This window comes from Notolepis coatsorum (genome assembly GCF_963971535.1).
Source record: "Notolepis coatsorum genome assembly, chromosome: 12".
Taxonomy (NCBI): domain Eukaryota; kingdom Metazoa; phylum Chordata; class Actinopteri; order Aulopiformes; family Paralepididae; genus Notolepis; species Notolepis coatsorum.
In genome coordinates, this window is record NC_140176.1 from 123284671 (window position 1) to 123303636 (window position 18966).

Consider the following 18966-nt stretch of genomic DNA (forward strand, 5'->3'; position numbering starts at 1 on the left):
CACACTGACTACCATACACTGGCACCAGGCACACATCACACTACACACTGTCTACCATACACTGGCACCAGGCACACATCACACTACACACTGACTACCATACACTGGCACCAGGCACACATCACACTACACACTGACTACCATACACTGGCACCCGGCACACATCACACTACACACTGACTACCATACACTGGCACCAGGCACACATCACACTACACACTGACTACCATACACTGGCACCCGGCACACATCACACTACACACTGACTACCATACACTGGCACCAGGCACACATCACACTACACACTGACTACCATACACTGGCACCAGGCACACATCACACTACACACTGACTACCATACACTGGCACCCGGCACACATCACACTACACAATGACTACCATACACTGGCACCAGACACACATCACACTACACACTGACTGCCATACACTGGCACCAGACACACATCACACTACACAATGACTACCATACACTGGCACCAGGCACACATCACACTACACACTGACTACCATACACTGGCACCCGGCACACATCACACTACACACTGACTACCATACACTGGCACCAGGCACACATCACACTACACACTGACTACCATACACTGGCACCAGGCACACATCACACTACACACTGTCTACCATACACTGGCACCAGGCACACATCACACTACACACTGACTACCATACACTGGCACCAGGCACACATCACACTACACACTGTCTACCACACACAGGCACCAGGCACACATCACACTACACACTGACTACCATACACTGGCACCAGGCACACATCACACTACACAATGACTACCATACACTGGCACCAGGCACACATCACACTACACACTGACTACCATACACTGGCACCAGGCACACATCACACTACACACTGACTACCATACACTGGCACCAGACACACATCACACTACACACTGACTACCATACACTGGCACCAGACACACATCACACTACACACTGACTACCATACACTGGCACTAGGCACACATCACACTACACACTGTCTACCATACACTGGCACCAGGCACACATCACACTACACAATGACTACCATACACTGGCACCAGACACACATCACACTACACACTGACTACCATACACTGGCACCAGACACACATCACACTACACAATGGCTGAACAGGAGACAGGGATTGATATCAGCCAATTAAGGGGAAGGGATGATTAGGTGGCCTGATTGGGAATTTGGCCAGGAACGTCGGGGAACCACCTACTCTTTGCGATAGGCGTCCTGGGATTTATTTGTAGCATTTTTACAGCTTATCATGGTCACAGGACCGACAGAGGAGAGGGAGAGCGGCAGAAGATGTGGGGGAGGACATGCGATAAATCCGTCCGGGAGCGGGAGGCGAACCCGCGTCGACCGCGTAGGTCTGCATCGCAGTATGCGGCACGCCACTGGGGGGCTTAACAACCGAATTCAATCCGGACCTCGGTTTAGCGTCTCATTTGCAGGACGGGTGAAATGTTAGCCTGGGTCCACTGTATTGTCTCTTCTTATGAAAAAGATATGTGTTGTTTATTAAAATAAAGAACTTTGATTTGGTCAGACATAAATACCGATTTCATACGCGATCATAACAGCACATCATAAATTTTTAGCGCAAGGCTGTTTGTGTGTCTTGTCAAGCCAGAGTGGAGGGCCACAGAGAGCAGCTAACTAACTAACCAGAGCGGAGGAGCCACAGAGAGAGAGCAGCTAACTAACTAACCAGAGCTGAGGGCCACAGAGAGAGAGCAGCTAACTAACCAGAGCTGAGGGCCACAGAGAGCAGCTAGCTAACCAGAGCTGAGGGCCACAGAGAGCAGCTAACTAACTAACCAGAGTGGAGGGCCACAGAGAGCAGCTAACTAACCAGAGTGGAGGAGCCACAGAGAGAGAGCAGCTAACTAACCAGAGTGGAGGAGCCACAGAGAGAGAGCAGCTAACTAACCAGAGTGGAGGAGCCACAGAGAGCAGCTAACTAACCAGAGTGGAGGAGCCACAGAGAGCAGCTAACTAACCAGAGTGGAGGAGCCACAGAGAGCAGCTAACTAACCAGAGCGGAGGAGCCACAGAGAGAGAGCAGCTAACTAACCAGAGTGGAGGGCCACAGAGAGCAGCTAACTAACCAGAGTGGAGGAGCCACAGAGAGAGAGCAGCTAACTAACCAGAGTGGAGGAGCCACAGAGAGAGAGCAGCTAACTAACCAGAGTGGAGGAGCCACAGAGAGAGAGCAGCTAACTAACCAGAGCGGAGGAGCCACAGAGAGAGAGCAGCTAACTAACCAGAGCTGAGGGCCACAGAGAGCAGCTAACTAACCAGAGTGGAGGAGCCACAGAGAGAGAGCAGCTAACTAACCAGAGTGGAGGAGCCACAGAGAGAGAGCAGCTAACTAACCAGAGCGGAGGACCACAGAGAGAGAGGAGCTAACTAACCAGAGCGGAGGAGCCACAGAGAGAGAGCAGCTAACTAACCAGAGTGGAGGAGCCACAGAGAGCAGCTAACTAACCAGAGTGGAGGAGCCACAGAGAGAGAGCAGCTAACTAACCAGAGTGGAGGAGCCACAGAGAGAGAGCAGCTAACTAACCAGAGCGGAGGACCACAGAGAGAGCAGCTAACTAACCAGAGTGGAGGGCCACAGAGAGAGAGCAGCTAACTAACTAACCAGAGTGGAGGAGCCACAGAGAGCAGCTAACTAACTAACCAGAGTGGAGGAGCCACAGAGAGAGAGCAGCTAACTAACCAGAGTGGAGGGCCACAGAGAGAGAGCAGCTAACTAACTAACCAGAGTGGAGGAGCCACAGAGAGCAGCTAACTAACTAACCAGAGTGGAGGAGCCACAGAGAGAGAGAGCAGCTAACTAACTAACCAGAGTGGAGGAGCCACAGAGAGAGAGGAGCTAACTAACCAGAGTGGAGGACCACAGAGAGCAGCTAACTAACCAGAGTGGAGGGCCACAGAGAGAGAGCAGCTAACTAACTAACCAGAGTGGAGGGCCACAGAGAGCAGCTAACTAACTAACCAGAGTGGAGGAGCCACAGAGAGCAGCTAACTAACTAACCAGAGTGGAGGAGCCACAGAGAGAGAGCAGCTAACTAACCAGAGTGGAGGAGCCACAGAGAGCAGCTAACTAACCAGAGTGGAGGAGCCACAGAGAGCAGCTAACTAACTAACCAGAGTGGAGGAGCCACAGAGAGAGAGCAGCTAACTAACCAGAGTGGAGGAGCCACAGAGAGCAGCTAACTAACCAGAGTGGAGGAGCCACAGAGAGCAGCTAACTAACCAGAGTGGAGGAGCCACAGAGAGAGAGCAGCTAACTAACCAGAGTGGAGGAGCCACAGAGAGCAGCTAACTAACCAGAGTGGAGGAGCCACAGAGAGAGAGCAGCTAACTAACCAGAGAGGAGGAGCCACAGAGAGAAGCTAACTAACCAGAGTGGAGGAGCCACAGAGAGAGAGCAGCTAACTAACTAACCAGAGTGGAGGAGCCACAGAGAGAGAGCAGCTAACTAACTAACCAGAGTGGAGGAGCCACAGAGAGAGAGGAGCTAACTAACCAGAGTGGAGGAGCCACAGAGAGAGAGCAGCTAACTAACCAGAGTGGAGGAGCCACAGAGAGAGAGGAGCTAACTAACCAGAGTGGAGGAGCCACAGAGAGAGAGCAGCTAACTAACCAGAGTGGAGGAGCCACAGAGAGAGAGCAGCTAACTAACCAGAGCGGAGGAGCCACAGAGAGCAGCTAACTAACCAGAGTGGAGGAGCCACAGAGAGAGAGCAGCTAACTAACCAGAGCGGAGGAGCCACAGAGAGCAGCTAACTAACCAGAGTGGAGGAGCCACAGAGAGAGAGCAGCTAACTAACCAGAGCGGAGGAGCCACAGAGAGAGAGCAGCTAACTAACCAGAGTGGAGGAGCCACAGAGAGAGAGCAGCTAACTAACCAGAGTGGAGGAGCCACAGAGAGAGAGCAGCTAACTAACCAGAGTGGAGGAGCCACAGAGAGAGAGCAGCTAACTAACTAACCAGAGTGGAGGAGCCACAGAGAGAGAGCAGCTAACTAACCAGAGTGGAGGAGCCACAGAGAGAGAGCAGCTAACTAACCAGAGTGGAGGAGCCACAGAGAGAGAGCAGCTAACTAACTAACCAGAGTGGAGGAGCCACAGAGAGCAGCTAACTAACCAGAGTGGAGGAGCCACAGAGAGAGAGCAGCTAGCTAACTAACCAGAGCGGAGGGCCACTAACTAGCTAACTAACCGGCAGCAGCAGTTCTGAAACTAACAACCACTGGTTTATCAATTAATATAGTTCATCCAAACGAGAGAGGATCTCTACAGAAGAGCGGCCGCGTCTTTATTTATTATTTTATTGCCGTTTTATCGCGATAATGACTTATTATTTCGTTATCTCGATATAACAAAGTCCGTCTTCTCGTGATAACAAAGATCCATTTACTTCATTATCTCGATATAACAGACGAGTTGTTTTGGTGATATGATAATTAACCAGAACCATGTGCAGAACTCGTGGATGATTGCGAGCTGGTTCATGTGATCACGCCGTGCTGATGTCAGCCTTCAAGAGCTGCCACTGGCTGTCTGCCGCTGTGCTGACCATCACGAGAAAACTGACTCTGTTATATCGAGACAACGAAATAATCGGAGAGAACTGCACTAAAATAATAAATAAAGACGTGGCCGTTCTCTGATGTCTGCCGGTGTAACTCTGACATGATTACACTGTGACGGTCTCAGCGGGCAGAACGCTGACCGCTCCGACAGACCTGACCTGACCAGCCAAGTCCTCTCTGGCTGTGTTGTCATACGTTGGATTTATCTCTCCAGTGTTGTTCAGATACACTCAACCTCCCGCGACGGAGCGCAGAGCTGTCAGCGCGGCGACAGCAGAGCATTCCTGTGGGTATGAATAGGGCTGCGATGCGTTTGCAGTATTTAGTGCCTTCTCTTTTGGAAATCATACATGACCGCGAGTCTATTCCTCTCATTTGTCATCGAAACAAACAATGCCACTGTGCAACCCAATCCCTCTCTCTCTCTCTCTCTCTCTCTCTCTCTCTCTCTCTCTCTCTCTCTCTCTCTCTCTCTCTCTCTCTCTCTCTCTCTCTCTCTCCATCCCTTGTGCCTTCCATCCCTGACCTTTGTCCAAGGATACAGTTTCTCGTCCTGGCTTGAGACCTTCTTAAAATAAAGCACACAAAGGCACACGCACACATGCACTCCTCTCTCTCTTTCTCTCTCTCTCTCTCTCTCTCTCTCTCTCTCCTCTCTCTCTCTCTCTCTCTCTCTCTCTCTCTCTCACACACACACACACACACACACACAACACAAATTCACTTTCTGTCTTTCTGTCTCTCTCCCCTCCCTCTCCCTCCCTCCCTCCCTCCCTCCCTCCCTCCCTCCCTCCCTCCCTCCCTCTTCCTCCCTCCCTCTATCTCTTTGTGTCTCTTGCACACACAGGCCTCATGCCTTCTAAGGCCATAATGACAGCTGGTCAGGGAGGGCAGAGATGAGGGATAAAACAATGTGTCCAGAGAGAGAGAGAGAGACAGGAGAGAGAGAGAGAGAGAGAGAGAGAGAGAGAGAGAGAGAGAGAGAGAGAGAGAGAGAGAGAGAGAGAGATTTTTAAACACAACTTTATTTTCTCACTCAGCAATCAACAATACATCAGAATGTATACTGCAAAACACAGAACAGCAAATCAAATCAAGAAAAATTAGACAAACTTCACATCAGAACAAAGCCAAAAACCAACTCCAACTCCTCCACAACTGTACACAACACCCACTTGTAACACCATAGCATCTCAAACTCTGCTACATTGCTGGTCAACTTGTAAAAATGAAAATCCGTTCGTAACCTTGCCTTTACCATACCTCTAAACAAAATAGTGGTATCTACCAGCACTGAATCCTCAATCTTTTTCCTCCTACTTAGATAAATGGCCATTTTTGCCTGACCCAGCAGGAAGTTGAAGAGCTGACACTTTAACCTCCTCTTCCTGCTGTAGCTGTACCTGTACCCCAAAATAAACATCTCTGGAGTAAGATGTTCATCAAACATCACAAACATGCGGGTCAGGAACTGAAAAAAAACCAAGAGCCTGTCACACTTTAAAAAACAGTGAAAAACTGTTTCCCTCTCTGTGCAGAAAGGACAGGTATCTTCAACATCAGAATTAATCACAGAGACAAAAGCGTTCACAGCAACTGCACCATGTAAAATTCTCCACTGTAAATCCCCAACTCTTTTAGTTAACGGTGGTTTGTACAGTGCTCTCCACTCAGGCTTCCGAGCCTCCTGTAGGCCCAGATGAGCTCTCCATGGAGTGTCAACCCTATCCTTCAGCCTGTTTTGTTTCAACATTTTAACACACAGGTAATACATAGCTTTGCCCACCATGGTGCTCAGCCTGCAATCAGCAGCACTGCTCACCTCTAACAGACAACCATCACATTTAAAAATAGGGATAAGTTTCACCTCAGGAAAATAATCATTTACAGCAGGCAATAACTGACCATTACAATAATCAACACACATTTCCAGTTCATTATCAGTCAGCTGCTGTTTCCAGCCTCCCAATAGGCGGCCCATCACCCTGACAGACCTTGTGCCCAGCTGTGAGGCCAGACCGGCAGCATTATCAAAAAGGGGACCGCACACCTCCAGCACATTGCCCAACGTGAACATCTTCGCCTCACACAGTCTTTGCCTCAGTGCTGGCTCGGCCCCACCCTGAAAACGAGTCCCATGAACCACCGGCTCCCTCAGAAGCCAGTACAAAGAGCCACCGTCCTTCAGTCTCTCTTTCGTAAACAAGCCCCACACTGTTAACAGTCCCTTGTAGAAACGGGGCAGGTTTTTCATTGTACATCCCTTTAAATCCATGAGGAACATTGGCTCAGCCAGACTTAGCCCACCACACCGCTCCAGTATGGCTCGGGCCACAGGTATCCAGACCAGCTCAGCCGGTCCTGTCAGGAGTCTCTGAATGAAACGGAGCCTGAACGCAGCTCTCCTACTTGCCAAGTTGACAAGCCCCTGTCCCCCTCTGTGGGACCCAGTGCAACCGGTCCCAGAAGAAGTCCACCATCAACCCCTGCACCTTAGACAGTAGGTTCAGCGGCGGGTCCGTACATGCTAGCCGATGCCACAGCATGGAGGACACAAGATTGTTGATAATGAGGACCCGACCTTTCAGCAACAGTTTTGGAAGAATCCATTTCCATCGCTTCAGCCGGCCCTCCACTTGCTCTACCACACCGTCCCAATTCTTGGAAGAAAATACCTCATCCCCAAGATAAATTCCCAAGTACTTTAGGCCTCCCCTCTTCCAAGTCAGGCCTCCAGTTAACACAAGTCCATCAATTGGCCCTTTACCCACTGCTAAGGCCTCACTCTTCTGCCAGTTCACCCTAGCAGAGGAGAGAGTACCAAAAGCCCTCACATTTGATTGTACAATATTAATGTCGTGCTGGGACTTTACCATAATCATGACATCATCAGCATATGCAGACAGTTTGAATTTTATGTCACAACCCGGAAAAGAAAAACCCGACAAATGAGTCCTTAATCTGTGTAACAGCGGCTCTATGGCCAGACAGTACAACATTCCTGATAAAGAACAGCCCTGTCGGACTCCCCTCTGAACCTCAAAAGGCGCACTTAAACCACCGTTAATCTTAAGTACACTCTCAATGTCTCTGTACAAGACCTGGATCATAGCTATAAGCCCAGAGCTGAAACCAAAAGCCTGCATTGCTTTCCACAGGTACTGATGTTCAACTCGGTCAAAAGCCTTTTCTTGATCTAGAGAAATCAGACCAAGTTCACAACCCAAAATACCAGAGAGGTCCAAAATATCTCGAATCAACGTAATGTTGTCAGATATCAATCTGCTGGGCACACAGTAGGTTTGGTCCACATGGATGACCTGCTCCATCACCTTCCTCAGTCTCATTGCCAGTACCTTTGAGAGCACTTTATAATCGGAGCAGAGTAAAGACACTGGACGCCAGTTCCTGATGTTCTGTAAGTCTCCCTTCTTGGGCAGGAGAGTGATGACCGCTCTCCTACAGCTCAGAGGCAGCCTCCCCTTTCTCAGACTATCACTGAGGACACTCAAAAGATCCTCACCAATCACAGACCAGAGAGACTTGTAAAAATCAACCGGGAGACCGTCAATCCCCGGCGCCTTACCACTCACTCTGCATGCTCTGCAAAGCCTCTAGCAGCTCTTGGCCTGACAGCAGTGCTTCCAGCTCTGCGCCGTCCTCAGCTGAGACTCTAGGGAGGCCCTCAAAGAAGGACCGTGCCACCTCCGGCTCTTCTTGGTACTCAGTTCTATAGAGCTCTTTGTAGAAACCAACCGCACACTGACGGAGGTCGGCTGTCTCATGCAGCATCTTCCCAGTGTCTGACCTCAGAGAGTGTAGCAGCCTCTTTTGGCCATTCTTGCTCTCCAAACCAAAGAAAAAGTGAGACGGAACATCCATCTGGACCACGTTTTGAAAACGGGATCTAACCAGAGCGCCCCTAGCAGAGATACCCAGCAGGTCAGACAGAGCTGATTTTTTTCTTTTGAAAACTTCAATATGTTCTCTTTCTCCAGTGGAGCCTGCCAACTCCTGCATCTCCATCACTTCTCTCTCCAGAGCTCTCATAGATCTAGCCATGTCTCTTGTAACATTGAGAGTGTACTGTAGGCAAAGCTGTTTTATATGTATTTTACCTACATCCCACCACTGTTGCAGTGAACTAAAGTCACGTTTAGTTTGCCTATAGTCAGCCCAAAAAGAACCAAAAGCATCCTTAAAACCATTGTCAGACAACAGAGAGACATTAAAGTGCCAATATGCACTTTTACACTTTAAATCTTTTATAAAAATGGAACACTGGACAAGGGAGTGGTCAGATAAACCCACCGGATTTATGGAACAGCTTGTGACCACACTCATGTGATGTTCAAAACAATACAAACGATCAAGCCTGGCTAATGATAAATAATTATCCCTGGAATGAGCCCAGGTATACTGCCGCTGATTAATGTGGAGATATCTCCAAATATCACACAGTTCAATGGTTTCAACCAGTCGTATAAGACAGGCTTTAGAAGCCGCATGCGGCTCCTGATGATTCCTGTCTAACACGGGATCTTCAGTGCAGTTAAAATCACCACCCACAAACAGATACTCCTCACTACTACAAGCACTAAGAGTATCTTTTAATTTATAAAAAACAATAACCTTTCCAACCCCACCGTTGGAGCGTATACATTTACAAAACACATCTTTACATTTTGAAATACAGCACAGAGTTTAAGCAACCTGCCTGGAATGATCTCATCAACAACACATGAAGCAGGTAGAAAATCCCTAGAAAAAAGAATGCCAACTCCCCCACTGCTACTACTCTTATGACTGAAGAAAGCTCCCCCACCCCACTCCCTCTTCCAGTCAGATTAATTTTCAACCGTGCTGTGAGTTTCCTGAAGAAAAGTAACATTTAGCTTCTTGCCCCTGATCAGGCTGTACAGGGAAGCTCTTTTACCATCTTCTCTAGCACCATTACTGTTATGGTTTGTAATCGACCCCAATCGCACAACACAAGACAGGTATGAGAGTAAGCCAAGAACTGGGCATTTATTGAAACACACAGAAAACGGCACTGTCCCATTAAGGGAGAACACAAAATACTGGATAAGAAGAATGGGAAAAGGCACAGTGCCTTTAAGAGGCGAGCTGGCTAAGGGGAAGGCTAAGGGAAGGCTAACGGAAAACAGGGCCGGGGCAAGGGACAAGGCAGGAAAAGGGAGGACTAGGAGGACTGGACAGGGAGGACTAGGAGGACTAGAGAGGGGAGACAGGGACAGAGGCCCGCGGAGGCGGGCTGGGGACAGGGAGGACTAGGAGGACTAGACAGGGAGGACTAGGAGGACTAGAGAAAAACAGGGTAAGGCCTTGGAACAGGGCGAGGGCTGGAGCTGCATACTGGGACAGAGAAAACAGGGTAAGGCCTTGGAACACAAGCATTAATGAATGTTGCTGCTCTGCAGCTTCTCCCGGGATGGTTCGTCTGAGGAAGCAGACGGTGGACGTCAGAACCGCTCTGCAGATCTCTCTCGGCAGATCTCCGAGGGTGGTAAACGGGACCGAGAGGGAGAGAGGGAGCGGGTTAGCTCAGAGTTCAGTTGGGAACAGAGCAGGTGACAGGAGAGGTGACTTGTCCCAAAAACAGAGTAATCCAAGTGACAGAATCTTCGGTGTATATACACACTGTGAGTGAAGTCCCAAAATACAAATCCAAGTGAATAATATCTTCGGTGAGTATACACACAGTGAGCGATGTTAAGGCCAAAGATTATCCCAATGAACTATCCAAAAAGCTGACGCTGGGTGAGTGACAGTCTGACAAAAAGCAGGATATCTTCAGTGTCATTAAACACACGAAAAACGAATAGGATCAAAGACAGTCATAAAAACTCACCCAGGCGCTGTGCGTAAAGAGAGAAGGATCAAAACGGGGCGAGCGCGTCGCCACGGGAAACGGGTTGTCCAAGCGGAGGTCTGAGTGGTGCGCGACTGCTTGGAGTACGCGCCGGTACGGAGGGCGCATCTGGCGCGGAGGTCTGAGTGGTGCGCGACTGCTTAGAGTACGCGCCGGTACGGAGGGCGCATCTGGAGTGCTTCTGAATGCGCGTCAGGAGTGAAGAGCGCGTCTGCGCGTCTGCGCGGAAGAGCGCGCTGGCTCGGAGAGACGCATCCTCCCGTAGAGTATTAGGAAGCGATGCGCGTCTGGAGTGAAGAGCGCGTCTGCTGCGCGGAGGTCTGGATGCGCGCCTGGAGTGAAGAGCGCGTCTGCGCGGAAGAGCGCGCCGGCTCGGAGAGACGCATCCTCCCGTAGAGTATTAGGAAGCGATGCGCGTCTGGAGTGAAGAGCGCGTCTGCTGCGCGGAGGTCTGGATGCGCGTCTGGGCGTCTGCTGCGCGGAGGTCTGGATGCGCGTCTGGACGTCTGCTGCGCGGAGGTCTGAAGTGGAACACTGGGATACCTCCCGTAGAGGATTAGAGAGCGTAGTAACAATGTCTCCATCCAGGCAAACGGCGACAGGTGGCCAAAGCTTGCACCCCGTCTCACGCCGGAGATAAAACAGCAGACAGAAACAGAACTCCCGTAAGAGTTAGGTGATAGAGATATGATACGGAATGATACGGCACGACCCGACAAGGGACAGAGGGGAAGAGCCAGGTACTTAAAGCCCACAGGGGTGCTAATTAGAATACACATCAGGTGCGGGAGGTAATTGATAATCGAACTAGAAGTGTGTGTTCGGCACCAGACCAATCAAACACATAATGACAGGTAGTCCAAGGGTGTGGTTGCTGAAGAGCAAATGAACGCGAGGGTGGGGGCTAGTGAGGTGAGGAGAATGCAATTGATTAACAGAGAGATAAAGGAACAGAGCGAGTAGGCTTAAAGGAACAGAGCGAGTAGGCTTAAAGGAACAGAGCGAGTAGGCTTAAAGGAACAGAGCGAGTAGGCTTAAAGGAACAGAGCGAGTAGGTGAGCAATGGACAAAACCTCACAATTAACGTTTAAAGACCCCAGTTTAAAGTCACACATGTTTAGTATACAGCACAGCAGCAACCAAACAATAGCAAAAAAACACATTAGGCCTATATATCATCAGGACCAACAGCCTCCTCATTGATTTTTGCTCTGACTTTTGATAATATTTTCTTCAAGCGGAATCCCTCTTGGTGAGAGAAGAAAGGTTGCCCTGCGTCCTCCCCACTCCTCGTGTGTATTGTGACAGAATCGTGAAACTTCCTTAAATCAGGGAAAAATTCCTCTATTTTAATAGATTTACCTTTGGTATTTTTCAAAAATGTTTTTATCTGTTCGAAAGAGAACTCAGGCTGTGATAAATCACTCAAGAGCACATCCTCCTCTTCCTCACTGCTGCTACTACTGTTCTGTGACTGTGCGTCCTGTCCTTTATTTCCTGAGCCTTGCCTCGTTTGAGAGGGGGCGGGGCTCTGCTCCTTCCTAGCTGCCTTCGCGTCCTGCCCGCCAGTAACCCTCGAAGTAGCCCTGCTTTTCCTCTTTCGTACAACTTTTGAAAACTCCATCTCTGTCTCATCTTCCTCAACCAGTACAGACTCCGCTATCCTGGTTGCTGTACTCTCCAAATCCTCTCTCACTTCGACCTGAGTATCACTGTTCAAATCAATTAGCAGATTCCCCTGAATAGTGCTGATGCTTTGCGCGGCTTGCGCCTGCACAACATTTCCCCCGCTCTCTCCACTGTGTACCTGAGCTTTTGCAATAATTGCAACTGGCCTCTCACTCACACTTATTTCCACTGCTGTGCGTGTAACAGTAGGTGTACTCGCTGCAGTGCGGGCAGCTGCCGAAGGCTTATTCGCTGCTGGCTGACTGCTATCTGCGGTCTTTGTAGCCTCCGCGCCAGCAGTCGGCTGTTCACCCCTTTTCGCTGGGCACGCACGAATTAAATGATTCTCTTCCCCGCATCCAAAGCACTTCATTCTGCCTGAGCTCACATGAATGTCGTAGTCAAAATCGTCCAGCCTGAATTTGAAAACTAAACTCAGTTCCTCATCTTTATTCTTCAGAATCATATGCACTTGTCTCCTAAAAGACACGACATGTTTAACGTGACGCGAGGTCCCCCCGAGAGAGAACATTGTAATCGGTGAAACTAACTGCCCGTGTCTTGACAGTTCTTTCTCCAAAAGTCAATTTTTCAAAAACGGGGGGACATTAGATATTATAACACGTTTGGCTGGGTTCGGGGGGGTGACGAGTGGAAACACCGTAGTAAGCGTCTCCCGAATCACCACTCCACTTTCCACCATCTGATTCACTTTAACGGTAGAATCAAGAAAAATGACAACTGCTCTATTCATCCTAGAAGTTGACTTAACGCTCGCATATCCCACGACTGCGCCGATAGCCAAACAACATTCTTCCACTGACACACCGTGGTCTGGAGAGAGTCGCAAGCCGTGTTTGCGTGTAAGTCTCTCCAAACCGGAGGGCACTCCTCCGTGCTCCGCCATGCCTGTGTAAAGGCACGACGGCGCAGCACTCACCAAACAATTGTCAACAACTAAAGCCAACACTCTCGTAAAAGCACACAATAAATAAACAATAGTCTAATTCATAACATTAAACACAACAAGTTAGAGAAAAAGTTAGAGTTTCACTCACACCGCAAACGCTCCTCCACGCTCCTCCACCACCATACACACGCATGCGGACAGAGAGAGAGAGAGAGCCAGAGAGAGAGGGAGAGAGAGAGAGACAGAGATAGAGATAGATAGATAGAGAGAGACAGAGATGGAGATAGAAATAGATAGAGAGAGAGAGACAGAGATGGAGATAGATAGAGAGAGAAAGAGAGAGAGAGAGAGAGAGAGAGAGAGAGAGAGAGAGAGAGAGAGATAGAGAGGGCATGGGAGAGGGGCATACTACTAAGTACTAACTACTACTATTAAAAAAGATATATATATATATAGAGAGATATATAGAGAGATAAATAGAAAGAGAGGTTGAGACATAGATACCGTAGATAGTGAGAGATAGAGATAGAGAGAGAGAGAGAGAGAGAGAGAGAGAGAGAGAGAGAGAGAGAGAGAGAGAGAGAGAGAGAGAGAGAGAGAGAGAGAGAGAGGCTACCCAGAGAGGCTGTGGGATTTAATGGACCATAAAACATCCTTCTTATTTGTCTCCAGTGGAGGTTGCTGTTACTCCATGAAGCTAAGCTGTGTTGTACCATGAAGCTAAGCTGTGTTGTACCATGAAGCTAAGCTGTGTTGTACCATGAAGCTAAGCTGTGTTATACCATGAAGCTAAGCTGTGTTGCACCATGAAGCTAAGCTGTGTTGTACCATGAAGCTAAGCTGGGTTGCACCATGAAGCTAAGCTGTGTTGCACCATGAAGCTAAGCTGTGTTGTACCATGAAGCTAAGTTGCACCATGAAGCTAAGCTGTGTTGCACCATGAAGCTAAGCTGTGTTGCACCATGAAGCTAAGCTGTGTTGCACCATGAAGCTAAGCTGTGTTGTACCATGAAGCCAAGTTGTGTTGTACCATGAAGCTAAGCTGTGTTGTACCATGAAGCTAAGCTGTGTTGTACCATGAAGCTAAGCTGTGTTGCACCATGAAGCTAAGTTGTGTTGTACCATGAAGCTAAGCTGTGTTGCACCATGAAGCTAAGCTGTGTTGTACCATGAAGCTAAATTGCACCATGAAGCTAAGCTGTGTTGCACCATGAAGCTAAGCTGTGTTGCACCATGAAGCTAAGCTGTGTTGCACCATGAAGCTAAGCTGTGTTGTACCATGAAGCTAAGCTGTGTTGTACCATGAAGCTAAGCTGTGTTGTACCATGAAGCTAAGCTGTGTTGTACCATGAAGCTAAGCTGTGTTCCACCATGAAGCTAAGCTGTGTTGTACCATGAAGCTAAGTTGTGTTGTACCATGAAGCTAAGCTGTGTTGCACCATGAAGCTAAGCTGTGTTGCACCATGAAGCTAAGCTGTGTTGTACCATGCAGCTAAGCTGTGTTGCACCATGAAGCTATAAGCTGTGTTGCACCATGAAGCTAAGCTGTGTTGTACCATGAAGCTAAGCTGTGTTGTACCATGAAGCTAAGCTGTGTTGCACCATGAAGCTAAGCTGTGTTGCACCATGAAGCTAAGCTGTGTTGTACCATGAAGCTAAGTTGTGTTGTACCATGAAGCTAAGCTGTGTTGTATCATGAAGCTAAGCTGTGTTGTACCATGAAGCTAAGCTGTGTTGCACCATGAAGCTAAACTGTGTTGCACCATGAAGCTAAGTTGTGTTGTACCATGAAGCTAAGTTGTGTTGTACCATGAAGCTAAGTTGTGTTGTACCATGAAGCTAAGTTGTGTTGTACCATGAAGCTAAGTTGTGTTGTACCATGAAGCTAAGCTGTGTTGTACCATGAAGCTAAGCTGTGTTGCACCATGAAGCTAAGTTGTGTTGTACCATGAAGCTAAGCTGTGTTGCACCATGAAGCTAAGCTGTGTTGCACCATGAAGCTAAGCTGTGTTGTACCATGAAGCTAAGCTGTGTTGTACCATGAAGCTAAGCTGTGTTGCACCATGAAGCTAAGTTGTGTTGCACCATGAAGCTACGTTGTGTTGCACCATGAAGCTAAGCTGTGTTGTACCATGAAGCTAAGCTGTGTTGTACCATGAAGCTAAGTTGTGTTGCACCATGAAGCTAAGCTGTGTTGCACCATGAAGCTAAGTTGTGTTGTACCATGAAGCTAAGCTGTGTTGCACCATGAAGCTAAGCTGTGTTGCACCATGAAGCTAAGCTGTGTTGTACCATGAAGCTAAGCTGTGTTGTACCATGAAGCTAAGCTGTGTTGCACCATGAAGCTAAGTTGTGTTGCACCATGAAGCTACGTTGTGTTGCACCATGAAGCTAAGCTGTGTTGTACCATGAAGCTAAGCTGTGTTGTACCATGAAGCTAAGTTGTGTTGCACCATGAAGCTAAGCTGTGTTGCACCATGAAGCTAAGTTGTGTTGTACCATGAAGCTAAGTTGTGTTGTACCATGAAGCTAAGCTGTGTTGCACCATGAAGCTAAGCTGTGTTGTACCATGAAGCTAAGTTGTGTTGTACCATGAAGCTAAGTTGTGTTGTACCATGAAGCTAAGTTGTGTTGTACCATGAAGCTAAGTTGTGTTGTACCATGAAGCTAAGTTGTGTTGTACCATGAAGCTAAGTTGTGTTGTACCATGAAGCTAAGTTGTGTTGTACCATGAAGCTAAGCTGTGTTGCACCATGAAGCTAAGCTGTGTTGTACCATGAAGCTAAGCTGTGTTGTACCATGAAGCTAAGCTGTGTTGCACCATGAAGCTAAGTTGTGTTGTACCATGAAGCTAAGCTGTGTTGCACCATGAAGCTAAGCTGTGTTGCACCATGAAGCTAAGTTGTGTTGCACCATGAAGCTACGTTGTGTTGCACCATGAAGCTAATCTGTGTTGTACCATGAAGCTAAGCTGTGTTGTACCATGAAGCTAAGTTGTGTTGCACCATGAAGCTAAGCTGTGTTGCACCATGAAGCTAAGTTGTGTTGTACCATGAAGCTAAGTTGTGTTGTACCATGAAGCTAAGTTGTGTTGTACCATGAAGCTAAGTTGTGTTGTACCATGAAGCTAAGTTGTGTTGTACCATGAAGCTAAGCTGTGTTGCACCATGAAGCTAAGCTGTGTTGTACCATGAAGCTAAGCTGTGTTGCACCATGAAGCTAAGCTGTGTTACACCATGAAGCTAAGCTGTGTTGCACCATGAAGCTAAGCTGTGTTGTACCATGAAGCTAAGCTGTGTTACACCATGAAGCTAAGCTGTGTTGCACCATGAAGCTAAGCTGTGTTGTACCATGAAGCTAAGCTGTGTTGCACCATGAAGCTAAGTTGTGTTGTACCATGAAGCTAAGCTGTGTTGCACCATGAAGCTAAGTTGTGTTGTACCATGAAGCTAAGTTGTGTTCTACCATGAAGCTAAGCTGTGTTGCACCATGAAGGTAAGCTGTGTTGTACCATGAAGCTAAGCTGTGTTGTACCATGAAGCTAAGCTGTGTTGCACCATGAAGCTAAGCTGTGTTGTACCATGAAGCTAAGCTGTGTTGCACCATGAAGCTAAGTTGTGTTGTACCATGAAGCTAAGCTGGGTTGCACCATGAAGCTAAGCTGTGTTGCACCATGAAGCTAAGCTGGGTTGCACCATGAAGCTAAGCTGTGTTGCACCATGAAGCTAAGTTGTGTTGCACCATGAAGCTAAGTTGTGTTGTACCATGAAGCTAAGCTGTGTTGCACCATGAAGCTAAGTTGTGTTGTACCATGAAGCTAAGCTGGGTTGCACCATGAGGCTCTGAAAGTCTGTTGAATTTGTTTTTAAATTAGAAGATAACACGAAGAGATGGAAGGCGTTGCTGTCTGTAGAACCCACATCCCAGATGGTGAATTGTCTGTTTACAAAAATGAAACCTTGTTTCCGTCCGTCAACACAGACACACGTCAGACGGAGATGGACACGTTGGCCCGCTCCAATAAACCCATACTCATTGAAAAACAATTAACCCTCACTGCGACACTACAGAAGGATAACCCTTTCACTACCACACTACAGAAGGGTAACCCTTTCACTGCGACACTAGAGAAGGGTAACCCTTTCACTGCGACACTAGAGAAGGATAACCTTTCACTACCACACTACAGACCAAAGGGTTAAAAACAGACCTAGACACCATGGATCAATGTAGCTAACTGTATCAACGTGGTGGTTATTAATATACACAGACGTGGGTGATCGGCGTTGTACCCCCTTTTGTTTTGCACTCAGGTACTGTACGTATTTATGCATCGTTTAGAGATAAACAGCAATGATGGAGAGTTACATCAGCCAACTTTTAATGTGTTTAAGACATCACTCTTGAGAGCTCTTTTGTGCCCACAGCTGACGAGTCGCTTGAGACAAAGGCCACTAGCGTTCAATTCAATCCTTTTCACATTTTGGAACGTTTTCTCAAAATTCTATCTTTATAAAACATTAGAATCATTAGAGGATGTTCAGTTCTCAACATTCTAAACTCACATTGCACAGCAGGGTTAAAAACAAGGGGATAAATGACTCACGAATGAAATGCAGGCGGCCAGCAGCAGGATCCGGACCAGCAGGTCTTCAAACTGCTCAACCACCAGCTCCCAGGTACTTTTGCCTGATGGAGAATAATGAGATGTTTACAGTAAGGTTTTACCATATCAGATGGTGAGGTGTTTACAGTAAGGTTTTACCATATCAGATGGTGAGGTGTTTACAGTAAGGTTTTACCATATCAGATGGTGAGGTGTTTACAGTAAGGTTTTACCATATCAGATGGTGAGGTGTTTACAGTAAGGTTTTACCATATCAGATGGTGAGGTGTTTACAGTAAGGTTTTACCATATCAGATGGTGAGGTGTTTACAGTAAGGTTTTACCATATCAGATGGTGAGGTGTTTACAGTAAGGTTTTACCATATCAGATGGTGAGGTGTTTACAGTAAGGTTTTACCATATCAGATGGTGAGGTGTTTACAGTAAGGTTTTACCATATCAGATGGTGAGGTGTTTACAGTAAGGTTTTACCATATCAGATGGTGAGGTGTTTACAGTAAGCTTTTACCATATCAGATGGTGAGGTGTTTACAGTAAGGTTTTACCATATCAGATGGTGAGGTGTTTACAGTAAGGTTTTACCATATCAGATGGTGAGGTGTTTACAGTAAGGTTTTACCATATCAGATGGTGCAGTGTTTACAGTAAGGTTTTACCATATCAGATGGTGAGGTGTTGACAGTAAGCTTTTACCATATCAGATGGTGAGGTGTTTACAGTAAGCTTTTACCATATCAGATGGTGAGGTGTTTACAGTAAGGTTTTACCATATCAGATGGTGAGGTGTTTACAGTAAGGTTTTACCATATCAGATGGTGAGGTGTTTACAGTAAGGTTTTACCATATCAGATGGTGAGGTGTTTACAGTAAGGTTTTACCATATCAGATGGTGAGGTGTTTACAGTAAGGTTTTACCATATCAGATGGTGAGGTGTTTACAGTAAGGTTTTACCATATCAGATGGTGAGGTGTTTACAGTAAGGTTTTACCATATCAGATGGTGAGGTGTTTACAGTAAGGTTTTACCATATCAGATGGTGAGGTGTTTACAGTAAGCTTTTACCATATCAGATGGTGAGGTGTTGACAGTAAGCTTTTACCATATCAGATGGTGAGGTGTTTACAGTAAGGTTTTACCATATCAGATGGTGAGGTGTTTACAGTAAGGTTTTACCATATCAGATGGTGAGGTGTTTACAGTAAGGTT

General features: G+C 47.5%; 1 protein-coding gene across 1 annotated transcript in view; it reads right to left on the minus strand.

Moving 5' to 3' along the window:
- Nucleotides 1-18966, minus strand: part of atp2a1 (ATPase sarcoplasmic/endoplasmic reticulum Ca2+ transporting 1) — a 141461-nt gene that overhangs the window by 105580 nt on the left and 16915 nt on the right. Inside the window, exon 2 of the mRNA XM_084326430.1 lies at nt 17739-17821. The gene's annotated coding sequence lies outside the window, so the exon portion shown is untranslated. The remainder of the gene's footprint in view (nt 1-17738; nt 17822-18966) is intronic.